The sequence below is a fragment of the Melospiza georgiana genome, chromosome 1, assembly GCF_028018845.1.
Source record: "Melospiza georgiana isolate bMelGeo1 chromosome 1, bMelGeo1.pri, whole genome shotgun sequence".
Lineage (NCBI taxonomy): Eukaryota > Metazoa > Chordata > Aves > Passeriformes > Passerellidae > Melospiza > Melospiza georgiana.
The window spans coordinates 111,855,092-111,864,407 of NC_080430.1; the positions used below are offsets into that span (position 1 = coordinate 111,855,092).

At 35.1% G+C, this 9,316-nt stretch overlaps 1 non-coding gene across 1 annotated transcript; it reads right to left on the bottom strand.

Moving 5' to 3' along the window:
• Window positions 1–269: 269 nt before the first annotated feature.
• TRNAG-CCC (transfer RNA glycine (anticodon CCC)) lies at window positions 270–340 on the bottom strand. The gene has a single exon. It is a non-coding gene; the product is annotated as a tRNA-Gly (tRNA).
• Window positions 341–9,316: the final 8,976 nt, after the last annotated feature.

The following is a 9,316-nucleotide window of genomic DNA, read 5'->3' on the forward strand; positions in this document are numbered from 1 at the left end:
AGAATTCTTAGGTCACATAAAACAATTTATTTGCATAAAAGCAAACTTTAAGTAGAAGTGAACTCTTTAATAGAAGCAATCTAAAAATACCACTCTACACCGTTGCATTACACACAAAAAACCCACAGCAACTCAGTAGCCCTGCCCAAAATTCAAGCAACAAAACACACAAAACAAAAGACAGAATATATTGCCAAAATATACCCTCATGACTTACCCCAAACCTGTGGGTGAGGTACACCACACAGATTGGAAGTTGGGAATTTCCTTGCACCAGCTGGGAATTGAACCCAGGTCACAAGAATGGGAATCTTGCATGATACCACTACACCACTGGTGCTTCCCTGCAATACTCTTTTATTCAGTTTATTTCACTCTAATCAGAGGCAGGTCATAATAAGGACTATGCAGGAAAAAGAGTTTTCTACCTGAAAAACATTAACTGAAGAACATAACCCATATCCTAAAATACTGACAAGAGGTCACTGGACAATTAACTACTTTTTCCTAGGAAGTTTTGAAAAAGTAAGCATGGAAAACCCTAAAAAAGTCTTCTGTTTGTTTCTCACAATATATATGAATAGTCAATCTTCTTTTGGTGAAGGCAAAGCTAAACAGCTTCACAGATTCCTTCCAAAATGTCTATGGTTATAAAAAGACTTACATTTCAAAACAGTAAAGCCAAGACAGTAATTTGTCTCAACAGTGCAGAGTAAGCAGATGTGTGCTGAAGCTGGAAAAAAATGAAAAGAACCAAACAATAATTGTTCCATTTTGACTGCTAATACCTTCCATGTGGAGCAAAATTTTTTTCATGAATACATGGCTACCCATGACTCTGGAAGTCAAAGCACTTCAGGATGCAAGAAAAACATAAATATTTCAGGCAGAAAACCAAGTGGACTGCAGCTGAAAGAAGTTCTTTGGTGCAATGTCTTCCATGGTCCACTTCATGTACAGGTGCTGAAACTTTTATCACAGCTTCTGCAGCTTACTCAGGAACTCTGCCCCATTTGAGAAGCAATACTAAGTGTTTAATTTTTGAAATGAATTTATTATTAATTTTAATTAATTAATTAATTAGAATATTTTCCAAATATTTCATGCATTTAGCAGCTGTACATAGCATGAAGACCTGAGATTTCCTGGTCAAATAATACCTGTAAGATGCATTCAGTCTTCATGGAAATTGAGTTAATATCAGGTTAAATGCACTGCTTTTCCTCAGCTCCTTTTATTCAAGATATCTAACATAATTTGAAGGAAAGGTAACACAAAGGAAGTAATTAGTGGAAGACCAAAAATTTAAAGGTTTCTGAGCAGAACCAAATATTCTGCCTCTCTCATAGCATTGAATGGCAACTCCTCAACCATATTTATTTACAAGCTTTGTTTAAAACAAATTTCTTATTCAGTAAATAACTCCAGAAAAGATGAAAGGCGACTTTCAAATAAACAGACCTACAAAAAACTCTCTTTCTTTGTCCTTGCACTCAGTAACACATAGAACAAATGGACATAACTTTTACCTTTTAGGAGAGATTAGCAATTGGTTTCTTCCTAAAGATCAAATATGTCAGATGCCAGGTTGGTGGTTTTTAAAGTAAAATCGAGAAAATGGAGGGGTGCAATAAAACAGCATTCCAGAAAGTCCATGTAAGAGTTAACTTACATTGTCATAAGAAAGTAATAAACAGAAATCTGGGATTGTATTAGAAGCAAAATCCTGTTTTTACACTAAAGCAAGATGTAGAAAGCATTTCTTCTGAATTGAATACTACATTTAGCCTACACTCATTATTTCCTGTGACTAGATTAAATGGCGCAGATTATCTGAAGAGATATTTCCTTCTCAAAGGATGGTTTCAGATCATCCTTTGAAGACATACATAGAGCTCCTGGAATCCCTCATTACTGGGAACTTTTCAGAATTTGTCATTCTCTGGCACTTGAATCTGAACTTTCACATGCACTTCCTGAATTCCCAAACATGTGGAAGGACAATGACCAGGACACACACACAGCAATACCAATTATATGTGACATAGACAATACTCAAAGGGTTTCTCTTGTGAATGGCCCCAGTCTTTCTATGATCTCCGTAAAGTTTTAGTATACAACATGGTCTCAGCGCTTCTCAAATCTGCTTTCTGACAACTCACCTCTCAATCCTGATTCTCTCCATTTGTCTCTAAAAATTCTTACAAGCCTGAGTTTCCTCTTTTAGCTTATCAGTTAATACTTCCAAAACAGGTAAGATCTCTCCCCATTATTACAGATACAGTTAAATAAAAATTCTGTCAATCAATAAAGATATCTATTAAATTGAAAATAATAAATTTGGAAAGCTGTCACTAATTTCAAAATATTCTAATAATCCCAATAAGTAGTTCCATCAACATCAGAAGTAATGAAGCCTGGTTTATTACTCATTTGTTTTCCATCATTGATTTACATTGGTGTGTTAAGGCATGAGCTCTGACTTGAGCCATTAATAAGGATTCTGGACATAACTCCTCCTTTCTTTCGTCTTTTGATCCCCTCCCTTTTCCCACACCTCTTATATGGCATTTTTGGCATCTAATAAGGAATGTTTTCATGCTGACAGGATGTATTTATTCAACTCAGTCATCAATTTCTAAAAATACCTTTAAGAATCTAATTATTTTCAAGAACTTTTTTTCAGATGACTTTGTTGCAACCAGACAATAAAATCCAAAGTTTCTGCGGGGATAAAGACAACAAGCTGTCAGATAAATAAAGCCAGCATACAATCGGAGCTCAAAAGAAGAAGGAACTAAAAGCATTTGATTTTTTTTCTGCACTGAAAATATTATATACAGTATTGTTTAAAGTATAGATATTTGTAATCAATAAACTGAAGAGCTACAAAATATATGTGCATATCTTAAAAGAATTCACAGAAAACAGAGAAAAATAGTATTTCAGATTCTCTGTTTATAACCATCACAAATGAAAAAAAAAACATTATAAAAGCTTTTACCAAAATGTTTTGTGGACTGAGGTTTCTGTTAGCAAAAAAACCATTTCAGAATCTTCCTCATTTTCAAGGTATGTATTTTCTTTTTGCATAATTTTAGCTTTTTTTATTTCAAGTAAAATCAAAAAACGTTAGCTGATAAGTTTCAGCCTGAAACAATTTGAAATTGTTGAAATATGATTTTACAGACAGACTTACAATAAAAGTAAGGTTCATTTTGTAGGCATGCTTCAAGTGCAAAATATTTATATTTATCCTATATTTATATTGCTGGCATTACCTATTTCTTATTTTTTGCACAAACCCTCTATTTTTTACCCTCATGTTCCTAATTTTTATATTTCAAACTCCCCAATGCTTCATTAATATTTAGAATCCTTTGATTTATGGCCAGTAGATTGCTTTCTTGATGGATTTCTAATGAACATTAAACCATTAAGACACCTTAAAATAAGCTGAAATTATTTCAGGCCAACACAGTAGACATAAGTATGCAAGTATTTTTAATTAGTTTACATTAAAAAAAGAAAAGAAGGTACTGATTCTTCCACAGCTTTTATCATTTAATAAGCAGCATCTGATAATTCTACACTCTCATCTCCTTGGGCTGCTATTTGTTATCCAAATATTCTATACAAGAAATATTTTGTAAAGCAAGCAATACAAATTTCTCATGTTTCTTTGTGATAATAAAAAATATTTTAATAAAAAAATTAAAAGGAATACTATTAAAGAGTAATTAGGGATGTTTTATGCTATTGTGTGCATTTGTGCATTGCCCTTGCAGGATATCCATGCAGAATCTTTAGGCTTCACAGTCTCAGTGAGAGCACAACACTGCTAATTCACATATGACATATGGGGTATAACTAAGCAGAATACCTCAAGTTTTTCTCAACCTTAAGATTTTCCTTAATATGTCAATACCTCTCTGCATTCAATTCATAGGGTCACATAATGGTTGTGGTTGGGAGGAACCCTGAAGATCATCTGGTTCCAAATCCCTTGGCCACAGAAAGGGACACCTTGCACTAGATCAGGTGGCTCAGGGCCCCATCCAGCCTGGCCTTGAACACTCTCATGGATGGAGAATCCGTAACTTCTCTGCTCAAATCAATGATGGATCAATCACTAGAGCTTAAGGAAAAATGAGGATGTTAGGGAAGCAACCGTCTAAAAGATAAGGAAATAATTTACAGTGGTTTTAGGTGGAAAAAGGCATAACTTTTCACATGAAGCCTAATAAACTTTGTTACCTTTCCTCTCCTTCCTCTGCAAAAGTTCAAACAACTCCACATCCTATAAAATTCACATATTGATGAGAGTCCAACTGGAAAATGGCAGGCAACAAACATATTGGTTGATCTAGCAGTATCAGTATCAGTACTCATCTAGCAGTATGAGTAATACTCATAAGTCTTAGAGAATAATACATGTGAGAAAATCAGGACAGAATTAGGATACAGGTACTTAAAATGGCATGTAATTTCCTACTGGTATCTCAAGCATCTGATGAAGAACAGATTTACGTAATAACCTTTGTGACTATGTCCCAGCAGCTAAGGAGGGACTTTTTATCTTGACCAGAATGTCACAGCTCTGCTTTACTTCTCTAGGGTTCTCTCAATTGTCCATGGATGGCTGTACCTTCCTAAACAGTTGGGGACTGAAAGTCCTAACCCGAATGATTATGGATTGCAAAGCATGATCTGAGAAAAACCTGCAATGAAGCACCTTTACTAACATAGAAAGGGGAGATTAAAACCAAAATGTTTAAGCCTCCCAATATGTAAAATACTCTGAGAAATATAATGCCCCAACCCTGAAAATGTTCAAGGCCAGGCTGGATGGAGCTTTGGGGAACCTGGACTAGTGGGAAGTGTCCCTGACCTTAGTAAGGGGCTGGAACTAAATGAACTTTAAGGTCCCTTCCAATCCCAGCCATTCTGTGATTCTAAATATAGTCCAGTGAACTGTGAGAAAGACAAAGAGTTGGCTATATATATAGGGGAAAAAAATCCAAACCAACTGATTAAGCATGAGCAAAATGTCCTAGTTTTCAAATTGCTAGTACATAGGAAAAACATTATTCAGAAATGTTCTTCACTCTTTCAATGCTTTTAGAGCAAATATTTTGACAGGAGTTACTTGAAATAATGTCACACTGTGCAGGTAATTAATGAAAACAAAAGAATAAGAGTTAAGTATGCGAACGATTTTAAAAGAAGGGTTTCTTCTAATCTTTCAGAAACAAAGCCCAGGTAGATACATAAAATAGGTTTAATCCGTACAGATACCTTTTGTAATGTAAATCTGAGTAGCATGATAAAAAGAAAACTCACAATTGTCCTGACTATGTCAAAAGTTGTAACACTCCTAATAGATCAGATATAACATTTAAAATCAGCATTAATTAACACAGAAAAAATATCTACAAGAAACAATGCCAAAAAACATTCATTCATATCACTTCTTCTGTCTTCAAACATATTGGTGTATGTGACAATTGTCACGTTCTAATTTGGGTCTAATTCAAACCTCAGTGAAGAAACTGAATACAAACCAAATATTTTCCTAATTCCTAAAATAACTCGATTACCTCTGAAATATTTTTATGATGATCAGAAGAATAACTTTGTTTTTGAAGGAAGTTTGCAATAACAAATCAGATTTTTGCTAAACTTAATTTGGCACACCTTTAAGTGGTCACCTAATGGAGCAGTTCCATGCTCCACATTATCCCTGTTGTGCATATCTGTCTTTGTATTGTCTTGGTCTTAATAACCAGGTGGTACCTGCTGAAGTACATCTGGTCATCAATCCCAGATGGAAATATATGTAGAAAGAAAAATAAAAGGACAAAAAAGGCTTATTAATAAGTATTGGCTGTATTGAATATAGCTGTGTTCTCAATATCTGTTGGTAGCAATTGCTGGCACTACTAATAGAAAAAAAAAACTGTAATACACAGCTGAAAAAAAAGGGCAAGAACATGCCCATTGGTGGTTATAATATCACTGTATCTTTGCTTTTTTTCGGCGGGGGGGGGGGCGGGTGCTTTGGGGATTTTTTGTTAAATTCTGGGCATGCTTGGTACATTCAGCTTCTCAGAAATCCTCCATATTGTATATTCTGGATTCCAGTTGATCGTTAGCAGAACTTATTTATCAAGATGGAAAGCCCACAATGGCGCTGAGCACGTACCAGAGAATGAATTTCATATTTATTTGCACTGGTACACACACACACACACACACACATATATGCACCCAAATTCTGTTGTGAGCATCTACCTTTTCTAGGCATTTTCTACTGGCTCAACAGGAGCTGTCAATTAACTGAAATCTCATAGTCAGGCTCTGTGAGGAGCTCCAGTTCAGATTTTAGACTATAAAGTACAAGATTTAAAAATTAATTACAGGAAATACAGCAGAAAAAGGGGAAAATTGTAAATAAAATAGAACAAAATTATGCATGATGTAAAAGTGTATCACATGCCATCTCAGATTAAAAAATCTGCTAACTTCAGAGGACAGTTATGCTGTCCCAACACATGCGCACATCACTCTAGATGGCTTAAGAAGATAAGAAATATAAGGCAGATATCTGCCCTGAAACGAAAAATATGTTGGTAACTTACAAAACTGTAAAATGGCTATGATTTTTTTAATAATTAAAGCAGAAAAATAATACTAAAACAAAATAATGAACAAGAGATCTCTACTGAATCTACTACCTCTAATTTTAAAATCCATATTTTTATTTTTACTTATACAGAGGATCTTAACTCTTAAACATAAAAAATATTTAGGCATTCGTGTACTTTTCAATAACAGATACTCATTTACTTGCTTGTTTATAAATATTCAAGACTCACTTTGCTGTTCCAACATTTTACATCTTCATGGATTTCTGCTTTTTGCTTCACTAACTCCTCAAGGTGTTTTTCATCCTATATAATCTTCTCTTCTGTTTCTTTTAACTTCATACAGTATTCGGTCCAAATAAATTCAGAATCCTTTACCTCATTCCTAATAGAAATACACACAAAACGAATCTATCTATTTGGAAATACTCCAAGGTAGTCCCTCTCCATAAAGGAAAATGTAAAGCAGACTTGAATTAGTAAAGATTTATTATGATTCTCTACTATGTTCCTTGAACAGGTAAACATGAGATAATTTCAAAATTCCCACCCTGGGAAGTTCATGCAATTTCAGCCGGAACTACTCATGCTACCAGTTCACTCCCCCTTAAAGCCTGCCAACAGTTCAACTTCCAATTGGACCTCTGAGCAGGTATTGGAATAGTCAAAGAAAGGCTTTTTTTCATACCTCACATGTCAACTAAACAAAATAGGAGTCAGCACTCTGCTAGTGGCTGAATCTAGTTCAGAGCCATCCTCACTTAATCAATCCACTGCGCTGTAAAAAAAATTTTGTAGACAAATGTCATTTGTGAATTAAATTTTTCACTGACATCAATTGTTCATGCTGAAATGAACTTGAAGGCAAGGTCAAAGGAGGGGTTAAGGACTTTACTTTCACTCTGAATAGCAGATTTAAAAGCATTACAGGAAGGAAAGCTTGCCATAATTACAGAACAAGACACTAATAACTACAACAATTGTCAGGAAAACACTCCCATGAGACATGGTTATAGACCTCATTATAGGCTGCAAAAATGCCTTTTTTTTTTACATTTGTGAATGGATTTGACAAACAGGCAAACGAAATAGAGGCATATCAGGTAAAATTTTTACAATGGCTGCTGGTGTTTCTCCATTGTTTTTATCATTGTTTCAGCAGGCAGAAAAAAGTTTCCTCCATGCTGCCAAGAAAACTGTTCTGGTCAATAACATATTCCAAAGTGTGTCATATATTGTAAAATAAATCCACCACTGCAGAACTAAGACCAACAGTACCTGAGTTTTAGAGACAACTATTGCAGTACACCCCAAAAAAAACCCTGCAACAAGAGGAAACAATAATAAAGTTGCTTCATCACTAACTCAAGAGCATTTTCTGCAAAATTGTTTAAGAGACATTCTTCATTTACTTGCTTCCAATATTTCATCTAATGCTGAAGTAGACTTGCCAGGTGTCACAGAGTGTGTATAGCACGAGCATGAAGCCCAGAATTTTGAACTCCTCCACTTCCTTAGGTCCCACCACTCATGAAAGAGACATATAAATAGTACTTGGCACTATTCTAACAACAGACATGTAACAGTCATAGGCTGTAATTTTCTTCTCATATTGCCTATCAGCTACAACTTTCTGAGTCGTAGCTGTCATGAAAAATTACAGCACCATCAGCCACAATGCGTGTGTGCAAGGCACAGACTGTGCCGCGTGATTTATAACAGCCTCGGTATTTTCGGTTTCGTGCAATCTTCATCATTTTCTCACCGATGGCACTGAACATAAAGAAAAGAGTATGAACTGCCGAGCAGTCTTTCCAGTGTGTGCCACTACAAATCTTTCTCGTGCCTATCAACTCTACGTTATTCTAGTCCCCCTCAGATGGCAGCTGAAGGGATCTACTTTCTCTGTAATGTAAGCATGACTTCAGTTACCAGTTTAGCAAATGATACCAAAAAATTAAAATTAAAATATTCAGTAAAAAAACCAACCAACCAACCAAAAAAAGCCACCCAAAAATCTTCCTCCCAAAAAAACACCAAAAAACCAACCTACAAACAAAAACCCCAAAAAATCTGAACCTTTCAAAAACCCAAAAATAAATGCTTCACTGAGGGATAGAAAAAAGAGTTTTCTACTTGCATTTTTCTGAAAATACTGATATTCCTAAAACCACTGGTATCATTAGCATTTTCAGTTTAATTCACAGTCAAAAAAAGCAAAGCAGGTTACAGGGTGCACACAAGTCAATGTCACTGTCATGTGATATGAAAAGGAAATTGTATAGTTAGATGAAACAGAAAACATACATGGCATATGTATGCCTGTATGCCTATTCTGTCAGTATAGATGACTAATTTTGGTACTATTTGCCTATTGCCATTATCATGGGGATTTTACTTACATAATGACTTCTTTCAAAAAACCAAATTTTAAAGCATCTCAGAAAAAAGATTAGCTACAGGAAAACACTGCACCTCCTCTCTTGCACATCAAACAGTCTCAAGCACCCCAATCTCTGCCAAGACTACCAAAAACACCAGAAAAACTGCCCATGCTGCCCTAGAACTACTAAGCAAGCTAACAGCTGTGACATAATGACAGAATTTAGAGGGAACTGAACAAAATCTTGCACAAAAAACCATTAAAAAGTGAAGTAGTCACAAGACAA